Below are 26,177 nucleotides of genomic sequence, written 5' to 3'. Positions count from 1 at the left end.
AAATCGACGTTTCTAGGTTAAGTTGCGAGCAGCCACTGTGCCTCCTGAACTGGACATGAGGGGTACGAGCATGCAGTTGACCCAACCATATCGCCCGCTGGCGCCTGAACAGCAAAGTAATATTTTGTATGCGTTGGATAGCCTTTGCAATGAGGTGTGTGTGAGTGTTCTCCAATTTTTACGTGGAGATTTGGCAAGATTCAGTATGATGAGTGTTTATGCTGGACGATTATGTCCTCCCATGAAAGATGATCTATTGATGGCTATGTGTTTACGGCTGCAGTCTGTCTGACCCCTGAGCATCCAGGAGATGAGCATGCAGCTACTGAGGGGACCAATGTGCAGTGCTGACCTACAGAAGTTTCCCCAATCTCTGACATGTAACTGTGACAGCTACTACAGAATGGACTGTGGCTTAAGTGTGTGTTTGGTTCTTGTCAGTACAACTTGGTGGACTCTGTCTTGCAGTGGTATTTTTTGCAGTTACTACCCTATCATGGAGTAGGCTGGAGGGGCTAAGTAAGTGATCACTTTAATTAACTAGTCATTTAATTTGGTATAAAAACGTTCTTTCATGGATGAGGGGAAGGTGAGAGTTTTGGGAATTTCCCAGAAGGGTGGGCGAGGGTAAGAGGGGAATTGGGAGGGGTGGGGAGTTTCTCAGGACATATTATCCCAGAGGGTCCTGAATCAATACTTTGGGGGCCATAAATCAATTACCATTACAATAGGTTTGCCCCTGAATGTATGCAACTGGCACTAACAAAAACGTCCCAGAACACACTATACCCTATTACTGCTGCTGAGCACTCAGGGGACATTTGCTTCAACATGTGACACAGTTAAAACTCGCATTCTTCATATGTGACACACAACAAAAAAAGAAACTAACAGTTTAGTTGCTAACTGCTGCTACTACCCTTTGTATTTGGGTGAGAGTACTGATCGAACAGATCTTAATCAACCTTTTATTTTTATTCGTTTAATAATGGACGATTTTTCTGTACATGAAGTGTTACTCGCTCTGGTTCGGTTACTGAGAACAACAGGTCTGGATTTTTTTAACGTGGTTAAAAAGTGTGTTGAAGAAACTGGTTGTTTTAAAAAGTTCTCTGCAATTTGCACCGATGGTGCACCAGCTGTGGATGGAAGCGAAAATGGCTTCATTGATCAGTTAAGAAAAAACGGAATAAATTGTTTAACTTTTCTCTGCATTATACATCAGGAAGCACCATGTGTGAAAAATGTCAGAATGTTGTCGGCAATGTAAGATCTGGCGAAAAGTGGCCTGCTAATATAGTACCGGAAAGAAATCGATCACTGTCTCACTGAAAATTTAAACAAATTTTGGACGAAGCTGATGTGGAATATGGAGATATATTCCTGTATTCATAAATTCACTGGATGAGCGCAGGTAAATGCTTAGCTCGTTTTTTTCCGCTCACAAAAGAGCTTCTCAAGTTTTTGAGTGAATAAGTAAAATCAGATACTGCAGAATCTGAAAATAAGGTAAAGTATTTGAGGTTTTTTTTTCAGAACGCGCATTTCTAACTGATTTTACTAATCATTTAAATAACTTGAATTTGTGTTATCAAGGAAAAGAATGCACTATTTGTGATATGATTATGGATATTAATGGATACCGGTATAAACTTACATTGTTTATGTTGCAAATAAACAAGGAAAATTTGTGTCATTTCCCCAGTTGCTATGAACTGAAACAAAATACATGGAAGTAAAATTTTCAAGATATACTTCCATTATTGATGAAGTCACCAAGAGTTGTTTTCAAGATTTTCTCTGGAAGTGGATATCACTCTGTTAACAGTCCAATGAAAATTAGTCTTGAAAATGATAGAAATGACCTTCAAGCAGAATTCTGTAGTTTACAAAATGACCCATTCATCCTATCTAGAACAGAGACAGATGCAGCAATTTTTAAAGCCACGCCACAAGATCGGTACCATACACTTAAAATAAAATCTTTTTTCGGATCAACATACATTTATGAAAGTACATTTTATTTAATGAAGAACATTCAATCTACTCAGCGTAACGCAGTGACAAGCGACTCGTTGCAACATCAGCTTCGCTTTGCTGCAACACAACTTGAAATCGATATTTCAGAACTTTTGTCAAAATCAAATTAAATGACTCTAATCTAGATATTTAACCTTCCTATGGTGAATGTGTCTAACTGATCCAGTTCGTTTACTAAAAGTAACTTAAATCTGTGAATAATATTTATTTTGTGACATGACTTTATGTAATCCTCAATTATTTAATAATTTATGTTATCCTTAATTTTTGTTTCAAAATGTGAAACACTTTTTGAGATAAATAGTTTCGACACACTTTTTGTGAATGGGTCTTTTAGACCCAGGCGGATATTCAGTTGAATTCTTCCAACAAATGGTTCGTCATACACGCGATTGTTGTTGTATGGTCTACAATGACTCAGAGGTATTTCATATTGTTGTAACAATTGATATAACAGCTGCACCATCAGTCTGATTTAGTGTGCCAACATGACTAGTCGTTTTCTAGGCGATGAACAATTATAAAGGCTTCTGAATGACTCATCTGACGATACAGTAGATGATCCTGTCAATGATTCAGATTTTCAAGATTCTGTTGATAGTTCAAGTGATGTTGATAATCTATCAGCTGGGAGTCGGGAGAGTGATGTTATTCAAATAGATGAAGGTGCAGCTACCTTGTCTAACGAAACTAATGTAGTTGGAGATGTTTATAAGTCGCGTAATTGTTTAGAGTGGTCTGCAAATCCTCAAGCTGCGCCAAAGGGAAGGTGAGCGTAATAAATATATTATATGCAACTGAATTTTACGTGTATATCATTATTATAGGTCTGCCTCGTAAGGACATGGTAGGTTATCACCACTGTGGTCTTGGATTCGAAACTCCGTTTCGTCAAAACTGATTTTTGTGGTAGGGGAAGCATCATGCTGATTGTCTAGAAAGATGAAAACCTTCATCTTCCATAATCTCTTGAGCCTTGTATGCAACGTATCTTTACTTTTTACCTAATGCGAGATTTACTTTTCTTGTGTTTCTGTGCGGCTTATCTTATTGGTTTGTGGTTAATTCCCAGCTAGTTAATTTTTTTTTCCATTTCTTTAGTGCTGAAAACATTCTTCGTCCTGCTCCAGGACCTACCCAGTTTGCTCTTCAGCAAATTAACGAAACGAAAGTATCCTCATTTTCACTGTTTATAACTGAAGAAATGTTGGCATTGATTCTGAATGAAACCAACAGAGAAATGACCCAAGTATCACAAGCCAAAGATGCGACATTCACATCTATTACAAATCAGGAACTGAAGGCTTATTTGGACCCAAGTATCACAAGCCAAAGATGCGACATTCACATCTATTACAAATCAGGAACTGAAGGCTTATTTGGGACTTCTTATATTGGATGGTGTGTACAAACTGTAGGAGAATCTCTTGAAGAACTATGGGACAACATGAATGGTCGATCAGTTTTTCGTGCAATGATGTCACTTCAGCATTTCCATTCACTCAGCAGATTTCTCAGATTTGACAACAAAGAAGATCAACCAGCTAGGCGACGCCATGACAAACTGGCTGCTATCAGGACTGTCTTTGAAATGTTTGTGGAACAATTTCCTAAAACGTTCGTTTCTTACGAAAATGTCACAGTGGACGAGTAATTGGTTTCATTCTGAGGAAGGTGTCCCTTCCGTCAGTACATGCCTTCAAAAACGAGAGGAAAATATGGAATAATAGCATGGTTGTTATCTGATGTGAAAACAACATAATATGTTTATGCTGCAGAAGTATATACAGGAAAGCTGGAAAATGGTCCACGAGAAGCAAATCAAGGCAGAAATGTTGTATTGAGGCTTGTGGAAAGTATTGAGAAAACTGGGCAAAACATTACCATCAATAATTCCCTTACAGATTACACTCTGGCCAAAGACCTTATAAAGAAAAATATAACATTAGCTGGAGCTCTGAGAAATACCAAAGCTGAGAAACTGAAGGAAATGCTGGCAAACAATAGCAGACTAGTGTTTTCAACCATCTTTGGATTTCAGAGCGATGTAACGCTGGTTTCGTACATGCGAAAAAAGAATAAAGCAGCAGTATTACTCTCTACGACGCACCATGACTGTAGCTTGACTTCAGAAGAGCATAAGAAGCCTGAAGTAATACTACATTACAACAAAACCAAAGGAAGAGTTGACAGAACAGATAAACTTGCCAGCACTTATTCCTGTAAAAGTTGTACTTAGAGATGGCCTGTTTGTTTGATCTATAACATGCTAGACATTTCTGCAATAAATGCTTATGTGTTGTATGTACACACTAATCCTAGCTACAATCAAAACAAATTGTGCAAAAGATGGCTATTTCTAAGAGAACGTGGATGTGAGCAGACAAAACCAATGTGAGAGGAAATAATGACTAAAAATATTCGTAATAATATTTGGAAAATATTGCTGCAATGAGTTTAGGACCAAACGAACAGAAGAAGGGCCGGTGCAAATAGTGCGGATGGAGGAAAGATCGAAAGAATAACAAAAAGTGTGACAGTTGTCAATCATTCTTCTGCCAGGAGCATGCAAATATTTACTGCAATAATTGCATATACTAATACCATACCAATAGAAATGGTTCAAATGGCTCTGAGCACTATGGAACTTAACATCTGAGGTCATCAGTCCCCTAGAACTTAGAACTACTTAAACCTAACTAACCTAAGGACATCACACACATCCAGGCCCGAGGCAGGATTCGAACCTGCGACTGTAGTAGTCGCACGGTTCCGGACTGAAGCGCCTAGAACCGCTCGGCCACCGTGGCCGGCCATAGAAATTGAATTAAATATAGTTCCTTAAAGTCAAATATCATAATTAAATTTAAATTTTGAGGTAATTATTGTGTATAGTGAAAGTTAAAATTTAGGCTATTACATGTGCTTATGTGCAAAAACCCTATCACAAACACTATTTTGGAGTACCATGAATGAACATTTGTTTCTCAAACTAAAATTTTATGAATAAATGTTGAAAAGTTCAAACTTCTGTATTTCTACATAAAAAACTAATATAAAATTTATTTTGAAAAATCATCTAAAAATTATACATTTTTTAAGACGCGTGTCTAACAGACCTATTCACAATATGTGTGTTTCTGTTTGAAACATCTACATCTACATACATACTCCGCAATCCACCATACGGTGCGTGGCGGAGGGTACCTCGTACCACAACTAGCATCTTCTCTCCCTGTTCATCTCCCAAACAGAACGAGGGAAAAATGACTGCCTATATTCCTCTGTACGAGCCCTAATCTCTCTTATCTTATCTTTATGGTCTTTTCGCGAAATGTAAGTTGGCGGCAGTAAAATTGTACTGCAGTCAACCTCAAATGCTGGTTCTCTAAATTTCCTCAGTAGCGATTCACGAAAAGAACGCCTCCTTTCCTCTAGAGACTCCCACCCGAGTTCCTGAAGCATTTCCGTAACACTCGCGTGATGATCAAACTTACCAGTAACAAATCTAGCAGCCCGCCTCTGAAATGCTTCTATGTCCTCCCTCAATCCGACCTGATAGGGATCCCAAACGCTCGAGCAGTACTCAAGAATAGGTCGTATTAGTGTTTTATAAGCGGTCTCCTTTACAGATGAACCACATCTTTCCAAAATTCTATCGATGAACCGAAGACGACTATCCGCCTTCCCCACAACTGCCATTACATGCTTGGCCCACTTCATATCGCTCTGCAATGTTACGCCCAAATATTTAATCGACGTGACTGCGTCAAGCGCTACACTACTAATGGAGTATTCAAACATTACGGGATTCTTTTTCCTATTCATCTGCATTAATTTACATTTATCACATTTATCTATATTTAGAGTTAGCTGCCATTCTTTACACCAATCACAAATCCTGTCCAAGTCATCTTGTATCCTCCTACAGTCACTCAACGACGACACCTTCCCGTACACCACAGCATCATCAGCAAACAGCCGCACATTGCTATCCACCCTATCCAAAAGATCATTTATGTAGATAGAAAACAACAGCGGACCTACCACACTTCCCTGGGGCACTCCAGATGATACCCTCACCTCCGATGAACACTCACCATCGAGGACAATGTACTGGGTTCTATTATTTAAGAAGTCTTCGAGCCACTCACATATTTGGGAAACAATTCCATACGCTCGTACCTTAGTTAGGAGTCTGCAGTGGGGCACCGAGTCAAACAGTTTCCGGAAGTCAATGAATATGGCATCCGTCTGATACCCTTCATCCATGGTTCGCAAGATATCATGTGAAAAAAGGGCGAGTTGCGTTTCGCAGGAGCGATGCTTTCTAAAGCCGTGCTGATGCATGGACAGCAACTTCTCTGTCTCAAGGAAATTCATTATATTCAAACTGAGAATATGTTTGAGAATCCTGCAACAAACCGATGTTAAGGATATTGGTCAGTAATTTTGAGGATCCGTCCTTCTACCTTTCTTATATACAGGCGCTTTTTTCCAGTCGCTCGGGACTTTACGTTGGGTAAGAGATTCGCGATAAATGCAAGCTAAGTAAGGAGCCAATGCAGTAGAGTACTCTCTGTAAAACCGAATTGGAATCCCATCAGGACCTGGCGATTTATTTATTTTCAAATCATTCAGCTGCTTCACAACCCCAGGGATGTCTATCACTAAGTCCTCCATACGGGAATCTGTATGAGACTCAAACGGCGGTATGTTTGTACGATCCTCCTGCGTGAAAGATTTCTCAAATGCTAAATTTAATATTTCAGCTTTCGTTTTGCTGTCTTCCGTTGCCAGGCCAGACTGATCAGTGAGTGACTGGATGGAAGCCTTCGACCCGCTTACCGATTTTACGTAAGACCAGAATTTCCTTGGGTTTTCAGCAAGATCTTTTGCTAAGGTATGACGGTGGTAGTGGCTGAATGCTTCGCGCATCGATCTTTTTACAGCAGCACGAATCTCTACTAACTTATGCCTGTCGTCATTCTCCCGATCTTTCTTGTACCGCGAGTGCAACTGTCTTTGCTTCCTGAGTATTGCCCGAATTGCGCTGTTAAACCACGGTGGGTATTTTCCGTCCGTAAACCACTTTTTCGGCACATAATTGTCCAATGCGTGATTTACAAGGTGTTTAAAATTTGCCCATAATTCTTCCACGTCCATCGTACCGGAAGTAAATGAAGTCGATTCATTTACTAAGTGGGATGCTAACAACTACTTATCTGCTCTTTTTAGTAGGAATACTCTCCTAGCCTTCTTGACCGACTTTTTAACTTTCGTAACCATAGTCGTAATGACAACATCATGATCACTAATCCCTGTCTCATCACTGACACCGTCGATGAGGTCTGGTCTGTACGTGGCTACCAGATCTAAAATATTTCCAATACTCGTTGGCTGTCGATTTAGCTGCTCAAGACAGTTTTCGGATAATGTGTTCAAAAGTAATTCGCACGACGGCTTGTCTGTACCACCTGTAATGAATCCATACACATGCCAGTCTATACTAGGTAGGTTGAAGTCGCCTCCGACCAATATAGCATGATCCGGGTACTTCTGCGATACAGAATGTAGGCTCCCTTTGAATGATTCTAGAACTGTCACGGTGGAACCTGGTGGCCAGTAATAACATCCAACAATTAACTTTATTTCCCCTAGCCCTGTTAGATAACTTCACAATCACACTCTACTTCGACCTCAGTAGACACAATATTTTTGTCAACTGCAATGAAGACACCACCTCCTACGTTGTCTAATCTGTCTTTCCGATACTCGTTCCAACCCTCACTAAATATTTCAGAACTTCCTATCTCAGGGTTCAGCCAGGTCTCAGTCCCGAGAATAATTTGCGCGCCACACGCTTCCTGGAGGGCAGTAAATTCAGGAACCTTATTCCGAACACTCTGAAAATTTACTGCTAATATCAATAGGAAGGTTAAATATGTCATTAATCTAAGCACAAGAATTCGAGACAAATAAGCAAAACTGAAAGTTTCAATAGACTATTTCTTATGACGTTTACATATAGGAGTTAGGAAGATATCACGAACCACACAGTCTGTCAGTCATTCCTGAAATTGGCCGGCGTGACTGTGGTGCCACCATGATGGCACCAGATGAGTCAGGTTCTAGGGAATAGGACTCGCTGAAAGGGAATGTGTAGCGAGCCACATTTCGCCACGCCTGATCTACTATGATGGGAGTTACTCTTTTGAACGTAACACTGACACAACTGTGTTGAGCAGACGAAATTCTAGTGACGTTGTCAACATATAACCTTTCCTTCTCTAATAACACCTGGGAACCGAGCCTGGACCGTTCATTAAGTCAGATGATAGCAGCACAGGAGGAGTGGATCACTGAAGAGCAATTGTTGCAGCATATAGTACAGTATTGACTAAAAGACGTCAGGTGACCATGACCCTGAGCGTCACAATTGTTAATGCTGTGGTGACACTGATTTTGCTCTGCTTAGCTCATACATGTTTGAGGCGATGAGGCATGTGAGCAGAATACCTACAGATAATTCAAGTTCCTGTAGATAGGATCACCTGAGCGAGTGATGGAAGTTAGATTTACATATTCAGAAATTAATGTATCAATAGTTAAGAGTAAGTAATTTAGTATCATGTGTATTTGTTTTGCAGATTGAGGGCTGAAGTAATTACAATAGAGAACCAGACCAGGGCAAGACCTGAGAGATCAGGTATTCTCAGTGGATGGGTGCAGTGTAGTGGCACTACCTAGTCTTGGAGTTACAGTTGTAAGTCTTTAGCAAGAGTAATTGGAAGTGGTGTGTAAGCAGCCATGGAGTGTTGCTTTAAGAGCAGCTAGTCGGTAGCCACCATGTGGCGGCATGTGAGTCACAGTAACAGACATACAAAAGGATTGCGAAACCAGGACAGCCCAGCGCAACAGTAAACTGCACCACACAGTAGTAACAGTTGAGATGTTACCTAATGGGTATTCCGCTGAGTAGCTTCCCCAACCAGCATTCCATATGAGCAATCTGATTGCGACTTTACCTGGCAGTGCAAGCACATTAGATAGTCGGAATACTCATGGCTCTATTTAAAAAAATAATCCCTCAATAATGTCATAGGTTCGAACTGCACACGTCTGCTTTCATGCCCAGCAGCTATCTCGCTGCAATTAATAATCAGAAGCTCTGATCCTGCAGTCAAATAGTCTCTGCACCGACTAGAATTGCGAATTAATAAAATAAACATAAATATTAAATAAAAGATAGGTGAATAAGTTATAAAAAGGGTTCTATTGTAACGTCAGTAATGACATAGAGGACATCAGAGAATTCTGCTGAATAATGTTTATTCAAGAAAGTAAGTTTTCGATATACAGAAAGTGGTTCTACGATAACTATAAATAATACAGATAGAAAATAATCTTATTAAAGGCAATAAAGTTGCACTGAAAACGTTATGAGAATGGTAGCAAAATCACCAAACTATATAGTCGTCGAAGACACAAATAAAACGGAGTGCGTTTTGTGATCACAATACATGTAACATGCACCAGCTCAAAATAATTCACAGTTCAGTATGACAATTTAAACAACACCACATGAGAGATAGCGAGTAGAAACTCACATTCTGTCTATTCTCAATTCCGTAATTAAAACAGAAAAGTTAGTGTTCTGCACTGGAACACATTCAGAACTTGCTACAATCTGAGACCCTTCAAAAGTTAAAGAACTTTAGCGGCCTTCACTGCTCAGAATCAATTACCACTACATCCAAATAATTCATGTTACCACAGATAGGCTGCCTTCCATCAAGTCTCCACGTAAAATGTCCTGCATGGCTCACTTGAGCACACCACTCAAACGTGCCTGTCTCCGTTTGACTCCACCACTGTTCTGTGACTATCCTACTCTCATTGTTTGGAGGCCATCCTCACCAAAAATACATCGTTCTTATGTTCTACAGAAATCATTTTCACTCAATGTGATCACTTTCTGCACTAAACTAATATATTACAGCAATGTTGAAATATAGAAATGTTATTAATATTTGGTCACACTCAGAACATTCACAACAAATAAAAGTATTTTTCCATAAATAAACAAGCCAGCATTCTTGTGCAAGAGCGTTCATGTTAAATTAAAACAAAATATTCTTAAATACAGTGTAAATAATTACTTATATCTGCTTGATAGAAGCATCTTTCAGCAGTCTTTTCACAAGTGGTATCAGCTAACAAACGCGATTGACCACTACCTAAATTACCACCGATTTTAAAATCGATAGTAATCATATGTAAATAAAGTTAGTAGCAGAACAGTAAAATCATGCTTAAATAAATGATCAAGTTCAACAAGATATGAGGTATTCATGCTTCCTTCAGTTGCTTGTTATTGTGAAGCATATGATGTTCTGACAAACATTTCCATAACGAAAAAGATACGTATAAAAATGTAATAAATCAATAAATAAAATAGTTAAAGATACATATTTTCAGGTGTGATAGCTACAGTGCAATTTTGTCATCTGAGAAACCATTTGTTGAAATCGCATGAAGGGTTCAAAAGTTGTTAGTTCAAAGATTCATTGTGACAATATTTAGTCACTGGAAATTATTAACTTCTGTAGTTTTTAAGATGTCGAAAATATATATTTGCTCACACTCAAAACATTTACAACAAATGCAGTTCATTTTACTGAGACCACAGATGTATTCAGATTTGCCTTATTACGTAATTTTGATATCTTATATAATTTCTAAGAATCTTAAGCAGTCATATTTCAGACTGTCTGACACTCCACCGTTTCTGGTGTATCGTCTATTCTTCAACTAAGTGAGCAACTGCCGTCCAAAATCTCTGCACTGGGGATCTTCTGATTTCTGGCAACATTGACCATCTTCGTACCTGGGCAGGGTCATATCAGCTGCTTTGCTGGACTGGCTGTAGCGGTCCCTATGCCCTGGAGCCGCCAGCTAGCGTTCAGCTGCACAAATTCACCTCCTCCCATACCAGTTCTAGGCGGCTGAATAACTCGCCTACGTAGGCGTAACGTGACAGCATGTAGCCTGTGGGGCGATGTCACCACACTAGGGCAATTCTCTAGTTATAGACGATGTGACTAGGTGTCAAGTTTTCGGTTTCAAGAACCTTCTGAAGATGTTGATCCAATTCCATGGAATGGTGCTGCTGCAGGTGGAATTGGTACCAGATGCCCTGGGCGTAATTGCGACACATCTTTCCACTGCTGGCATTTCTGGCGGCGACTCATACAGTGTCCAACGGATTCGTAGAGACTTGGCCAGTAATATCTGTATCTGATTCTGTATAGGGTCCTCACGAATCTCCAAGTGACTAGATGTTGGAGCGTCATGAAAAACAACAGAACAGCTGGCTGTAAGCTGGGATGATGAGCGATCATTTCCGCCTCATTGGATCATAGTTTCTTTTGTACAATGTTCCATTTATTAATTGGAATTCGTCTTTGGTCGGTTTCCCTTTCTTTAATGCTTCCATGGTTTTCAGAATTGCTGACTCTTCTCTCTGTTCAACAGCAGTGTCATTTCAGGCAGTGATGCCTGAGATTTCGTTCACCTCACTGTGTTTTACCAAAGGATTCCTTCACAGGCAATCGGCAATCTTGTTTTCGCATCCGCTTTTGTATACCTCTGTGACTTCAAACTGCTGAAACCTCAGTGCCCTTGCCAATCGACCTGATGGATCCTTCAATCTAGATAGCCAACATAGAGAATGGGAGTCCACCACAATGGTTTGCCAAATAAATATAGCTGGAACTTCTTGATGGCCCAACAACTGCAAGACACTCTTTCTCAGTCATAGAGTGCTTCATCTCTGTCTTGGAGACTACTATTGAAGCATAAGCTTTCATCTTTTTAGTTTCTTTCATAAGCACCAGTGTTGGTGTGGAGTTCTTTCTCAGTATTCTCGCCATACAACGTGAAGACTGGAGGAAATGTTAGAAACTCCTTACGAGAACCTCCTTAAGGACAAGGAAAGATCTTTCTTGTATCTTGTTCCAGGAAAATTTTATGCCTCCCTGCAGCAGTTCTTGCAAGGAATATATCTTGGCTCAGAAGTCCCTTACGAATCGCTGGTAGTAGCAGCACATTCCAAGAATACTTCTCACACGACGAATGTGCCGCAAAGTTAGAAATCTATGACTGCTCCTGTTTTCTAAAGATCGGGATGGATTCCATGTCATTCGCTAAATATCCCAAGATTTTTGTTTTATAGGTGATAAATGCGCACTTTATCGCATTCAAGCAGAGACCTGTAATCTCAACACACTTTTGTGTGGTTGCAAGGTAGCTTAGAAGTTCTTCAAATGTCTTCGAAAAAACGACAGTGTCATCCAGTGTGTTCATCTAAGCGGGTTGTCCATCTTACATTCGAAGGTGGCTGGGCCATTACATAGTCTAAACAGCATAACTTCGATCTCACAGGGCCATCAGCAATTATGCAGCAAGTCCTTCCCTAACCACCTATGTTAACCTTGATTTGGCAGTAGCTTGTCTACATACTTCTCGCATTTCACACAGTGTAAATTATCATCAGTATGCAGTAATGCTTTGACATCTTGTTTTGCGAGTTTGTTCAGTCAACAGTAGTCGATGCAGAAACGTCATATGTCATAATTTTTCTCCACAAAGATCACAGGATAGGACCAACGACTCTCTGAGATTTTAATAATGTCATCTTGCAACATCTTCTCCACTTCCTCCAAGATTATCCGTCATTTAGCTGGTGACACCCTATATGAGCACTGGCTAATTGGTGGATGGTCCTCACTGTTGATATGGTATTATACCATGGATCAGTTGGTCTGTCTTTTCTACATTCCATATTTGAAAACATCAGAAAACTGGCGCGGAATGGTTAACACTTACTGACGTTTTTCCTTATTCAGTCCAGATTCTATTGGCAGTTCGACAGTAGCTTCCTCCCTTGCATTGTTTGTGGTGGTAGCAGAGCACATTCCTTCGTGAATGACAGTAAGCTGCCGTTCCTGGAGTTGTTTAGTTGTTTGGTTATTCCTAAGCCTATATCTTCACGGTTGAGTGGTGGTTGCTCATGACAGCTAGTGATCCAAAGTTCTCCTTGTCCATATGCAATGTTTGTGATCGTCACTGGTACACAGATTTCTTTCGTGAGCACGAATAGTTTGATAGTTTAACAAAGCATCTAGGTTGATGACCAGGACTTGTCTCGTTAATGACGGTGGGATAATAACATCTCCAACAGCAAACAATTGTCTGCAGCAACCTTTGCTATGTGTTCTTGGAACAGGTTTGTCAATCTGGTGCTCTGATCTTCCACAGTCTATGACTGCTCGTGATGCCTGCGAGAAGTGCTGTCTCGGAATAACATGATGACTACATTCTGTTAAAATGACAGAGTCCAAGGGGTGTTTTCTGTCATTGACAGTTATTCCTCGAATAGATGTTCCTGTCACCTGTACGTAGTTTCCAATTGTGACTTCCATTCCAACTGCTTTTTTTATAGTGTAACAGTCATCTTTAGCTGAGAATGGTAAGCACTCGAAGTTACACGAAAGAAACCTGGAAAGATTGGTTGTTGATGATAACTTCAGCGACATCTTGCTGACTGTTGTCCATGAAGGATTTTCATCTGTGGTAGTCTCACCTCCACACATGGTTGCCTCGCTCAGTTTTCCTGGATTTGTTGTCTCGGCGGGTGGGTGGCAGCTCTAACTCTATACAGCGATAGGGAATGGCTATGGTGTGTTGGGGAGTGGCATCATCCAGGGTACAGTGATGTGCTTCATCCCACATGTTGACTGCAGTCGTCTGCAGTTAACTGGTGTCATAGTGACGTCTGACAGCGAAGCAATCATCACACATTAATATTATTTTCTACAGTACTATACAGTTTATTCAGGGCGTCCTCGGTGGAAACATACCAGGATCTTATCGCTTATCCTCCAAACATCTATTTTCGGTGGGACATGGAGGAGTTGGTTGTATCTGCATTGGTCAGATGCTGTATTGTCGTTTGATACACTATGTAATCAAAAGTATCCACACACCTGGCTGAAAATGACTTACAAGTTCGTGGTGTCCTCCATCGGTAATACTGGAATTCAGTATGGTATTGGCCTACCCTTAGCCTTGACGACAGTTTCCACTCTCGCAGGCATACGTTCAGTCAGGTGCTGAAAGGTTTCTTGGGGAATGGCATTCCATTCTTCAAGTAGTACTGCACTGAGGATAGGTATCGATGTCGGTTGGACAGGCTTGGCACGAAGTCGGCGTTCCAAAACATCCCAAAGGTGTTCTGTAGGATTCAAGTCAGGACTCTGTGCAGGCCAGTCCATTACAGGGATGTTATTGTCGTGTAACCACTCCGTCACAGGTCGTGTATTATGAACAGGTGCTCGATCGTGTTGAAAGATGCATTCGCCATCCCCGAATTTCTCTTCAACAGTGGGAAGCAAGAAGGTGCTTAATACATCAGTGTCGGCCTGCGCTGTGATAATTCCACGCAAAACAGCAAGGGGTGCGAGCTCCCTCCATGAAAAACACGACCACACCATAACACCACCACCATCGAATTTTACTGTTTGCCCTACGTACACTGGCAAATGACTTTCACTGGGCATTCGCCATACCCACACTCCGCCACTGGATCGTCACATTGTGTACCGTGATTCGTCACTCCACACAACGTTTTTTTACTGTTTAATCGTTCAATGTTTACTCTCCTTGCCGGCCGAAGTGGCCGTGCGGTTAAAGGCGCTGCAGTCTGGAACCGCGAGACCGCTACGGTCGCAGGTTCGAATCCTGCCTCGGGCATGGATGTTTGTGATGTCCTTAGGTTAGCTAGGTTTAACTAGTTCTAAGTTCTAGGGGACTAATGACCTCAGTAGTTGAGTCCCATAGTGCTCAGAGCCATTTGAACCATTTTTTTACTCTCCTTACACAAAGAGAGGCGTCGTTTGGCATTTACCGGCGTGATGTGTGGCTTATGAGCAGCCTCTCGATCATGAAATCTAAGTTTTCTCAGCTCCCGCATAACTGTCTTAGTACTTGCAGTGGATCCTGATACAGTTTGGAATTCCTGTTTGATGGTCTGGATGGATGTCTCCCTATTAGATATTACGACCCTCTTCCACTGTCGGCAGTCTCTGTCAGTCAACAGACGAGGTCGGACTCTACGTTTTTCTGCTGTACGTGTCCCTTCACGTTTCTAGTTCACTATCACATCGGAGACAGTGGGCCTAGGGACGTTTAGGAGTGTGGAAATCTCGCGTACTGACGTTTGACACAAGTGACACCAAATCACCTGACCACGTTCAAAGTCCGTGAGTTCTGCGGAGCACCCCAATCTGCTCTCTCATGATGTGTAATGACTACTGAGGTCGCTGATATGGAGTACCTGGCAGCACAATGCACCTAATATGAAAAACGTATATTCTTGGGGGTGTCCAGATACTTTTGATCACATAGCTGTGGTATGTATCCAACTTGGCTGAGTCCATTCCTCCTGACGTGGGATTCTTAGCCACATATGTAATAGCTCTCTGAAGCAGGGTATTTTCCCAGATAGACTGAAGTATGCCATTGTTATACCACAGAATAAAAAAGAGGATACGTCTGATGTCAACAACTACCGCCCAATCTCTCTTCTGACTGCCTTATTGGTTCAAATGGCTCTGAGCACTATGGGACTCAACTGCTGAGGTCATAAGTCCCCTAGAACTTAGAACTACTTAAACCTAACTAACCTAAGGACATCACACACATCCATGCCCGAAGCAGGACTCGAACCTGCGACCGTAGCAGTCGCGCGGCTCCGGACTGAGCGCCTAGAACCGCTAGACCACCGCGGCCGACGACTGCCTTATTCAAAATTCTTGAAAAAGTAATGTATTGTAGAGTAGCTTCACACCTTTGTAAAAATAAAGTTTTAACAAAATGTCAGTTTGGTTTCCAGAAGGGTTTTCAACGGAAAATGCTATATTTACTTTCACTAATGAAATATTAAATGCTCTGAGTAACCGGAAGTCACCTGTTGGGATTTTTTGTGATCTATCAAAGGCTTTTGATTGTGTAAATCATGGAATACTTCTAGACAAGCTCAAGTATTGTGGTATGAATGGGACAGTGCTCAAATGGTTTAAATCATACCTAACGGGAAGAGTGCAGAAAGTTGAAATAAACAGTTCACATAATATGCAAAAAACTGGCGATTTCTCAAACTGGGGAACAATCAAGAATGGGGTGCCACAAGGTTAGGTCTTGGGTCCTTTGCTGTTCTTAATATATATTAATGACTTGCCATTCTATATTCACGAAGATGCAAAGCTGGTACTTTTTGCCGATGATACAAGTATAGCTATCACACCCGACAGACAAGAATTAACTGGTGAAATTGTAAACGATGTTTTTCAGAAAATCATTAATTGGTTCTCTGCAAATGGGCTCTCATTAAACTTTGACAAAACACAGTATATACAGTTCCACACAGTAAATGGAATGACCCCGTTAATAAATATAGACTTCGATCAGAAATCGGTAGCTAAGGTAGAATATTCAAAATTTCTAGGTGTATGCATTGATGAGGGGTTGAACTGGAAAAAACACACTGAGGATCTGCTGAAACGTTTGAGTTCAGCTACTTATGCTATTAGGGTCATTGCAAATTTTGGCGATATACATCTGAGTAAATTAGCTTACCACGCCTATTTTCATTCTCTGCTTTCGTATGGCATCATATTCTGGGGTAACTCATCGTTGAGTAAAAGAGTGTTCATTGCGCAAAAGCGTGTAATCAGAATAATTGCTGGAGCTCATCCAAGATCATCCTGAAGACACTTATTTAAAGAGCTTATTTATATATATATATATATATATATATATATATATATATATATATATATTTTCTCTTATGAAATTTGTTATTAACAATCCGAATGAATTCAAAATAATAGCTGTGTACATGGCTACAACACTAGGAGAAAGGATGATCTTCACTACTCAAGGTTAAATCTAACTTTGGCTCAGAAGGGGGTAAATTATGCTGCCACAAAAGTATTTGGTCTCTTACCTAATAGTATCAAAAGTCTGACAGATAGCCATATAGCATTTAAAAGTAAATTAAAAGAATTTCTTAATGGCAACTCCTTCTACTCATTAGATGAATTTTTGGATATAGTAAGTGGGTAATTTCACAAGCTCAAAAAAAAAATTATTGACTGTCATGTAATATTTTGTCTAATGTAATATATTTTACAGACACCTTTTATTAACCTGACACATTCCACATCATTACGAAGTGTCGTATTCATGATCTATTTAATCTAATCTCTCTAAACCTGACGCATTCAACTAGAGGCAGAGATTGGTGACAAATATCGATAAACCACTTCCTCAGCGTTCTTTATTACCTCCTATTGTTTGGTGTCAATATTCATGGATGCTATCTGTTGGTTACTCGGTCCAATAACTCTTGTTGCCATAAACTGCTGCATCTATTCTTTTGCTTCTTGGGATATGGGACAGGTGAATTCATGATATTCTTCCACACTCTTGGCAATACATTTCTAAAACTCTAGAACTAGTTTTAAGACTCGAGCAGTAGGATAGCATACAAAGATTTACGTAACTATAACACTACATTACAATCTCAATGTCACCTGATAAGGTGTAGCTCGAAAGGTGCTGACAACAGCCCTTATCACATGGAGATCAAATTATTTAACAAACTTCTTTAGTATATAAAAAAGTTTAAAGGGAAACTGGTTTAAAGTGGCTTTGAAGGAGTATCTTCCTAATCAGCATTTTATGTTATTGCAAGATTCCTCTCAAAGGTATAAATTATCTTCATTCAAACCATATTGTATGAAAGTAATTGTGATATATCGTAATCACCTTGATGTGGTTGGGAACTCCTGCTGGTGTTTTCCATTTCCGCAAATTAATTTGGGTTTTAAAACGCTCTCTTCTGCAAAACATAATTTGGAGAAATATTATGTTTTTGTCAGTGGTGTGTAATGAATGTTTGCTTCAGGTTCAGCAATAATAACAGAATGAAATGTCAGCTTTAAATTACCTTAGATTTAATTATATATACTGTAGCTAAATACCCCTTTCCTTCTTGGAGAATATTTCGGTAGTCCTGTTGTAAAAAACGGTCTCAGGTCTCAGCTGCCGTAAAAGATCCTTTCCAGTCAACAGTAGGGGTAAGTATGGAAGCCGTTCTTCAGTTTGTGAAATAAGTACTTATTTTCTTATCCATTTCATGGCTAAAAAACGTCTGTCAACTGAGGTACTGTTTCCTTGAGTTGTCGAAAGTTCATAGAGTTACGTAATTTCACAGTATCCTCTTTGAAGTCAATTTTATGTAATAAATTTCAACAAATTCTCGGCACTTTCATGACACTCACACATTTTTCCTCAAATATACATAACTGCTAGCTGTGCCCTTAAAACTTTAGTGAATTGCTGTTAATATTGATCAAAATTATGTACATTTAATAGTTTAAAAAATAATAGATCCAAGTTAGTGAGTCTGCTTTGAAACTGCTGTATCACTGTGTCAAAATTTCACAAGTGACTCTGTTTCCTAGATTGACGGCAGAGTCATTCCTAGAAGATTTAGTTACTGATTGATCCACAACCTGCTGGGCATCAATGCTTTTTCCATGCTCTTTCAGACTCATGACATTTGGTTTTCATCATTTATTTGAACTCATTAACTTTCGTTGCACATGTTGTGAACTTTGTCTTTCAACACATTAAATAAGCATCAGTGAGAAGGAAAACAGGTGCAAAAGTATGTAAGTTAGACTGGTATTCTCAGATTATGACTGCCTGTTTTCATTAAGACCTACATCAAAGATGACATCCTTGATATCCACCACAAACAAGTGGTTTCACATTAGTACTGTTTTGCATGGTATCTATATGCTTAATTGAATTTTGGAATCATCTGTGACACCTAAAAACTGACTAGCTTGACATACATAATGTAATTATCACTTGTCAGCCCCATTAAAATAAGTGCTGTGATAAGAGAAGTGAGTCTATGATGACTTACGGGAATAAGAAGTTAGTACAATATCACTGCTAGATTTCCTGAATAAAATCATTGTCATGAATTAGGAAAAGGTATACAACATCGAATGACAGTCGCTAATAGCGTGTAAAATTTCAGGGACATATGGAACTGGATGGCTCAGAATAACCACAGGAATCCTAACTTAAATAAAGTATTGGTGGTCCAACCTACTATGAGTGGAGGGCTGCTGAAAGTATCATACAGATTTGTCTGTCACGACAGTGATTGATCACACACTTGGAAGATTAGGTGAGTATGCAGTCAAGAATCTGAATATGGCCACCGTATAAACAAGGCTGCAATGAGTGGGCAAGTTATTGGCCTGTAATTTCCCTACTACCTGAAGCAGCAAAGCCTTACCAGTACAGAAGTCATACTATGTGAAGTCGTCGGCTGTGTGAGGACGATACCAAAGCTGCAAAGTGGGCTGCTGTGATCCGAGTCGGCAGAAGACCTCTGATCAGCATGTGGTTTGACCCACGACCACGATATAAGTTTTCAGCCAGATGTCCAGACGAGGAAACTCCAGTAAGATCTCTCCGCAGGTACGGATGAGATAAAAGAACGATTGTGCTCCACAACTGTCAACCAGCGAGTTCCCTGCCTCTGCTCTCTCCACACACACACACAAAACCGAGAGCGCAACTCTTCCACTACCAATGCCCGCTGTGCAGGATGTGCATTTCTGTGAAGCAGCACGAACAATGCCTGAAAGCTATGTGGCCAGGACTCCAGGGTGCCACAAAACAGGAGATAGATCCTAACAAATCACGCAGACCCTCTCGTAAAACGATTTTTGTAGGCAGCAACTTGGCGTTGGCCAGCAGCATCTCAAAGGAAATCATGTGGCCCCCAGCTGCCGAACACAGGCTGCATCAGAAGCCCTCTTCTCCCCATTGTCCTCGTCGACCGGTCATTCCAGGAAGGCGACCGCCTATCCCTGGCATGTACCTGCGCTCCTCGGCTGCGATATCTCAACTTAAATGCACCAGTTGCATCCAAAATCATTCAGGTACAGTGTGGTCAATCACAGGACACACCCACCGCTAATCATCTTTCGCATTTAATATTAATAAACGAAAAAATTTTAACATGATGATCTCGACAAAATTTGTGTGCTGAACACGGAAAAAAAGTAAAGGGAAGGACCTGATGGGCCTTCCAGTGGTAATGGACGGACGAGAAGGCCTACCATCTTTCATTAACCCCATTCACAATAGATTTCTGCACTGTTTATGACTCATTTAGAGCAAGGAATAGTGTGACACAATACAAGGAAAACATCTGAGAAAAACATTGTAACGGCCCCAAATTGTGGTGACAATAGGAAGCAAGAGGAGAAAAAAAGGGAGATGCGAATATTGCCTATCACACAGTCAACTTGAAAGTAATATCCCATCAACACTCCACATTCGCAAGGAAACCCACATACAAATTCGCATTCTCTCTAACAGTCACATGACAGCTGAGCACTGGGATGAAGGCTGTACTGGTTGTCGCCACTTTAAATGTCTTATACCACATGGTTCATCAAACATCAACACTGACACAGGCATTCACTGAAGACAGAGGGGAATTCCTTGCAAAGGATATTCCTCCTAATGTGAAAAGTGACCTCATATGTTTGGTATCCCTAAACAAAGAGAAAGAAAGAGAGATGAAGACATGACCTAATGCCCATTCATTTTCTTTCACACTTGGAACATGTACTATTAGGCATCATACATTCACCATTCATTCACATACAGAAAACGTACTTGTTTAGCTGCACAAGGAAAACGCCATGACAAATGGTGACTAATACTAGTATGGTGCAACAGTAAAAAAACAATAGGTAAAGATTTGGCATACCACAGGTACAGAACAAATTGTTTTACAGTAAATACCCAAAGGATTGTCTGCAAAATTTTGTGTATATGTAAGCTTTCATACTGAGTATTGTAACTCAGTTCATAAAAAAATAATTAAATGAATTCTTCGTAGCAGTGGCTGATGGTCACTGACCACTCTTGTTTGTGGATAGCAAAAAAAAAAAAAAAAAAAAAAAAAAAAAAATAGCGTAATGAAATCTATGAAATGACAGCAATCAATCAATCAGAATGGTGTTACTTTCTGTATAACGAGCAAGCAAATTAAAAGAGGTTCGTATACAAACATTAATGACATGAATGTGTAATTGTGGTCTGAGAACCCAATATCAAAACAATGTGATTCAGTGTGTAAGTAGACTGTTTAGGTTTTTATATTGGTAACGCCAAGTAGCGCTCTGTATGAAAATCACTGGCTGTGCTGTGGGCATAGTGATGGGGAGCTCGTGAATGAGTCGTTCAAATGAACGCTTCATTCCAGTGAAGTGTGAACTAACCACTCAATTTCAATGAACTGGTACTTCAAACTCTTCGCAGATAGCACACTCCACACTTTTTTCTAGTTCACTCACTCTCTTCCCCTCTCCGTCTCCCACTGCATCGGCGCTACGTCACTCATCCTCCCTTCACTTCAGTCCTCTGTCTACTGCCTGTCGACGAATCGCGCGGTGTTTGTTGGGAACGATAGGTTATGACGGCTTGTGGAAATGAGGGGCGAGGGGAAAGCAGCGTTAGTTGCTTCCTGCAGTGCTGACATCATTACCCGTGACTATTTGTTCAGTTAAAAAAAAAATGGCTCTGAGCACTATGGGACTCAACTGCTGTGGTCATGAGTCCCCTAGAACTTAGAACTACTTAAACCTAACTAACCTAAGGACATCACACACATCCATGCCCGAGGCAGGATTCGAACCTGCGACCGTAGCAGTCGGTGTTCAGTTAAACTTCGCGTCTACGGGTAGCCTACCCTTGGCAGCGCTTGCAGACAAATGAATATTAAAGATACAAACGAGAGGCTGGCTGTGTGAGCACGCACAGCCAACATGAAAATGTTTGTTAATAACACTGATAGAGGGATTTTACATGAAATCGTACCAATGACTACAGGTGACAGTTTACGTTTTGAATCTGGAGGGTTATATTCTCAACAAAAATAAAATCTACAGGAAAACTTCTGAATAATTACTTAACGTAGGTATATAGGCTTTGTGACAGTGGTAAACACACTCATTCTATTTTGGATTAAATTTTAAAAGGAACATAAAATTGGACTGCCTTTCGTTGATAGTCCTGGTTTTCAGTCCATGAATACGACAAATAATGTTTCATTTGGCAGATAAAAGCTTTTTGGGCGTTTCATGAGAAAATGTCGAGCAAGATTAAATGTAATGCCTTCTTTTTATGTGACAGGCTTCTCTGTTTCTTTCCTTTGTCCCCTTCGATCATGCCCTATTTAACTCAGACGCTATAAGAGCGCAAAACGTTGCGTGCACGTTACTGCATAGTTCGGCAAAATTATGAAGTATTACGAAGCTTTATTGTACGAGCTAGGCGAAGCGAGCGTAGCCGCAGCTGAACAGCGAACTGGGCAACTTCGCCAGGCTTCCGTACTTCATGAATGAACGAACGCTTCACGGCAAAGAGTGAAATGAATGAAGTAGTTCACGGGAATGAACGAGTTCGACCCATCTCTATGTGGGCAGTCTGTGTCTGGTTTGCATTGTTGAAAAATTATCTATTGTAGTGGGCAGTTAGATGTGAACAGCGCGTAGCGTTGCGCAGTTGGAGGTGAGCCGCCAGCAGTGGTGGATGTGGGGAGAGAGATGGCGGAGTTTTGAGAGCGGATGATCTGGACGTGTGTCCATCAGAGACAGTAAATTTGTAAGACTGGAGTCATGAACTGATATACACTCCTGGAAATGGAAAAAAGAACACATTGACACCGGGGTGTCAGGCCCACCATACTTGCTCCGGACACTGCGAGAGGGCTGTACAAGCAATGATCACACGCACGGCACAGCGGACACACCAGGAACCGCGGTGTTGGCCGTCGAGTGGCGCTAGCTGCGCAGCATTTGTGCACCGCCGCCGTCAGTGTCAGCCAGTTTGCCGTGGCATACGGAGCTCCATCGCAGTCTTTAACACTGGTAGCATGCCGCGACAGCGTGGACGTGAACCGTATGTGCAGTTGACGGACTTTGAGCGAGGGCGTATAGTGGGCATGCGGGAGGCCGGTCAACACGTGGGGCGTGAGGTCTCCACAGTACATCGATGTTGTCGCCAGTGGTCGGCGGAAGGTGCACGTGCCCGTCGACCTGGGACCGGACCGCAGCGACGCACGGATGCACGCCAAGACCGTAGGATCCTACGCAGTGCCGTAGGGGACCGCACCGCCACTTCCCAGCAAATTAGGGACACTGTTGCTCCTGGGGTATCGGCGAGGACCATTCGCAACCGTCTCCATGAAGCTGGGCTACGGTCCCGCACACCGTTAGGCCGGCTTCCGCTCACGCCCCAACATCGTGCAGCCCGCCTCCAGTGGTGTCGCGACAGGCGTGAATGGAGGGACGAATGGAGACGTGTCGTCTTCAGCGATGAGAGTCGCTTCTGCCTTGGTGCCAATGATGGTCGTATGCGTGTTTGGCGCCGTGCAGGTGAGCGCCACAATCAGGACTGCATACGACCGAGGCACACAGGGCCAACACCCGGCATCATGGTGTGGGGAGCGATCTCCTACACTGGCCGTACACCACTGGTGATCGTCGAGGGGACACTGAATAGTGCACGGTACATCCAAACCGTCATCGAACCCATCGTTCTACCATTCCTAGACCGGCAAGGGAACTTGCTGTTCCAACAGGACCATGCACGTCCGCATGTATCCCGTGCCACCCAACGTGCTCTAGAAGGTGTAAGTCAACTACCCTGGCCAGCAAGATCTCCGGATCTGTCCCCCATTGAGCATGTTTGGCACTGGATGAAGCGTCGTCTCACGCGGTCTGCACGTCCAGCACGAACGCTGGTCCAACTGAGGCGCCAGGTGGAAATGGCATGGCAAGCCGTTCCACAGGACTACATCCAGCATCTCTACGATCGTCTCCATGGGAGAATAGCAGCCTGCATTGCTGCGAAAGGTGGATATACACTGTACTAGTGCCGACATTGTGCATGCTCTGTTGCCTGTGTCTATGTGCCTGTGGTTCTGTCAGTGTGATCATGTGATGTATCTGACCCCAGGAATGTGTCAATAAAGTTTCCCCTTCCTGGGACAATGAATTCACGGTGTTCTTATTTCAATTTCCAGGAGTGTATATATTATGACTTTTGAACACTATTAAGGTAAATACATTGTTTGTTCTTTATCAAAATCTTCCATTTGTTAACTATGCCTACCAGTAGTTAGTGACTTCAGTAGTTTGAACTTTTATTTAGCTGGCAGTAGTGGCGCTCGCTGTATTGCAGTAGTTCGAGTTTTGTAAGTGATTTGTGAAAGGTATAGGTTAATGTTAGTCAGGGCCATTCTTTTGTAGGGATTATTAAAAGTCAGATTGCGTTGCGCTAAAAATATTGTGTGTCAGTTTAGTGTTGATCAGAATAAGTAAAGAGAGTAATGTCTAAGTACTTTCAGTTTTGCTCAGCTGTTTGAAAAGCAAATAATGGAAGAGGTTTATCAGCACAGTCATTCATTAATTTTTCTAAGGGGATGTTTGAAGTGTGTACTTGCAAACATGATTACCAACGTAATGCGAGTAAACAGATATACCCCTGTAACAACAGTTAAAATAGACTTGGGCTAATAACACCATCAGTTATGCAGTTTTCGTCAGTGAATATGACTGATATTATATTTTATTTGGATGAAGCCCTCAGTTGACTCATAAGACTGACGAATTTATGCATTAAAAAGACATGAGAAAATAATAGTCGCAAAAAAATCGATACATATAAAAAGTTGCATAGCTGATATTTGTATGTGAATAAGTTGTGGACCTTTTTATGTTATAATGTTTGACTTAACCTAAGTTGCTGTTGAGCAAATTCTCTCCACCCAAGACACTTCACAACACAGGCACATGATACATGCATAATCTCCTCATGTGAAATCTGTTCAAGTGCTTGTGTCTATGTGGAGGTGTGGTTCAGTGGTGAAGCTGTGGGCAGCCATACGACCAGGCCCACTCATGATCCAGTGGGTGTGGCAGGTGTCGGACGGGATGAAACATGCTAGATGTCTGTGCTGTAGGCTGGTGTGCCTTTGGCAGTACCCGGAGGCGCATCTCATAGAGTTTGTGGTGCCCCTGGCAGGTTTGAATGCAAGCAGTCACACAGACTACGCCAACATGTGGACCATCAGGGTCGGTTGCTGGCATGTGTGACACCAGACATCTTTCCAACAGGCTGGCGTGGCTGTGGTTGGACCATGTGGCACATCTTGTTGCGTGTAGCTGGCACGTCTGGATGGCCCATGGTTGATGGACACTTCTTGGCATGCTTGTGACAAAAGGCTCTCTTTGTGGGTGTGCCACATGTCTGACAACATCACCTGGTGAGCCAGCTGGTTGCCTTGCAGGCCTGTGTTTATTAACAGAGCACCGTCTGCTGGGGGACTGCCCCCACCACACAGAGAGAATGAGAGCTGCGCTTGGCGACAGTCGTCTGGCCTGCCTGCAGATCCTGAGGCAGTAAGCTGTTCCAGAATGTGGCCAGGCCGCTGCTCCACCCTGCTGGCAGACGGGCGACACAACCCCTTTCTCTGGCATGGTCTCCTGCCTGTGCACCTAGGGAATCGGCATGTCAGCCTCTTGCTTGTTGCTCCAGAATCTGCGCCTGTACAGTCCTCATACATAGACCACTGATGTGCAATCCACAACTTTTACAAAGTGCTAATCATATCTGAAGAAGGGCGTCGTGTCCGACTAATAAAGTAACAATAAGGCAATACAAATTAATATATTTAAATGATATTTGAAAAGTGACATTTATAAGCATGTTGTTTAGTTGAATGATACTGTGTCTCTGCTTACAAAATCCACAATACCAGAAAAACTAGAACTTAATACCTAAAATGAAAAATTTACATGGAATTGCACTAATACATGAAGCTATACTCCTTCTCAACTACTTTACAATTATTGGTGTGCCCTTATGCTAGATATGGTCATAGAATTACCCTTAACCATGAATTA

The sequence above is a fragment of the Schistocerca nitens genome, chromosome 7, assembly GCF_023898315.1.
Source record: "Schistocerca nitens isolate TAMUIC-IGC-003100 chromosome 7, iqSchNite1.1, whole genome shotgun sequence".
In the NCBI taxonomy this organism is placed as follows: Eukaryota; Metazoa; Arthropoda; class Insecta; order Orthoptera; family Acrididae; genus Schistocerca; species Schistocerca nitens.
Note: the sequence above shows the minus strand (reverse complement) of the source record.